The sequence below is a fragment of the Athene cunicularia genome, assembly GCF_003259725.1.
Source record: "Athene cunicularia isolate RWA chromosome 17 unlocalized genomic scaffold, athCun1 chr17_part1, whole genome shotgun sequence".
Lineage (NCBI taxonomy): Eukaryota > Metazoa > Chordata > Aves > Strigiformes > Strigidae > Athene > Athene cunicularia.
In genome coordinates this window covers 9,464,853-9,466,526 of record NW_020799122.1, presented here as the reverse complement: position 1 = coordinate 9,466,526, position 1,674 = coordinate 9,464,853, and positions in this window count along the sequence as shown.

Below are 1,674 nucleotides of genomic sequence, written 5' to 3'. Positions count from 1 at the left end.
TAAGACCTTGGATCTTGCTATGTATTTTTGAAGCCCTTCCTCTCCTGCCCCCTTGAGGCACCTAAACTGCTTCGTCACGTCAAGTATTAACACCAGCACGAAGGTGGTTTATGTTTTTTTAAGTTGACAAACCAACCAGACAGCAATTTGATGCATCCTTGTCAGGTTTATAAATAGATTTCAAAACTGAGGGTGGTTTTAAGCTATTCTCACAAGCTACAATCAGGAAAGACGGGGGGGAGAAAAAACAGAAAGTGAATATCCCTTACAATCGCCAGTGGTGGAGCTGCCTGGTAGCAGATGAAGCTCACGTCAGCTCTGAAGGGTGTCTCGGCATGTGTAACTTCCAGAATTTGCTAGTTTCTCTCTCACAGTAGTAATCATCAAAAATATGAAGCAGGCATCTCTCAGTGAGACAGGAAATACCATCTCTTGTGTGTGGTGTCTTTGCGTCATTTCTGGAGCGAGGTACAAATCTGAGGCTGTTTCCAGCAGCTCTCTTTGGATCTGGCATGTTCAATGACATCACAGCCAGATACAGTCAGCTTTGTGATGCTACTAGAAATGAGGAAATTATTTCATAAATGTCAATTCTTCCTCTGAATGTCTGCAAACAGTCTGCAAGAGCTTTCAAGTGCCCAGTTAATGCAGATTTAGTGCCATTTCCTAATAACTTGAAAAGCATCTTGAGATTGGAGCATATTTTTCATTATTGAATTTGTTCTATTCTACACTGCCAATCATCTGCTCTAATAAACACCAAAGAAGGGCTATTAATTACAGAGCATGTATTTTGCATAGTGCTGCAGCTCAGACCCTTGCCAGTGCTCTGGAAGGTCAAACACTCATGTTTCCTGAGCACCACAAACAATATTCACTAATATAACTTCAATTGGGGGCAGGGGAGAAGAAAGAAGTTCAAAGTACATGGAATAATATTCGTGATGGAAGTTCCTCTTTGACATGTGCTTTTGCTGTGACCTGGCTCCCGCAAGCCAAGAATAAACTGGTGTCCTTGCAGAGTTCCTGCTGCGTGGCCATAAGCGGTGCTTTACTACACACAGCTGGAGACACCAGGGACAGGCAGGAGCTGGGAGAACTGGACATCACCCCACAAGAAGCCAACAGTGAAGAATGGCAGCATCGGGGCCGATGCTGGATCCCTGCAGGATTTCCCCCAGTGCTGCCCAGCAGAGCAGGGACAGACCCAGACAGACGGACTCCGTGTGCCATCTGCCGGGAGCCAGGCTTCAAATGGATGGGCAGAGAGCGGGGCTGCTGAGAGATGCTGGAACAGGAACTGTGTGAGCAGGAGACCTCCAATGTTTTACTAATTCTGTTCGGAACTACTCCCACTTCCCCAGCCTGTTCCCAGCCAAATCTCCCTGCCCCATGCCGTGAGTTCCCTTAGTCTGTGGTCCTAGACTCGGCTCAGCAATGCAGAGCTGCACACTGTGCGAGATGGTTTGTGGGAGATACAGTAGAAATACCTACAGAAACTGGGCATTTCTGAAATGTAGTTGCTGGGATGCCTGTTAACCAAGCCCAGCACACAGGCTTTGATGCTCCTGCCCGCTGCACCTTCTGTGTCTCCATACAGCAACTCCTGCTGTCCCAGGGATCTCTCACAGCAAAGCTGGTCCCAGTGCACACTCCAGCGGGGGGGGGGGGGGG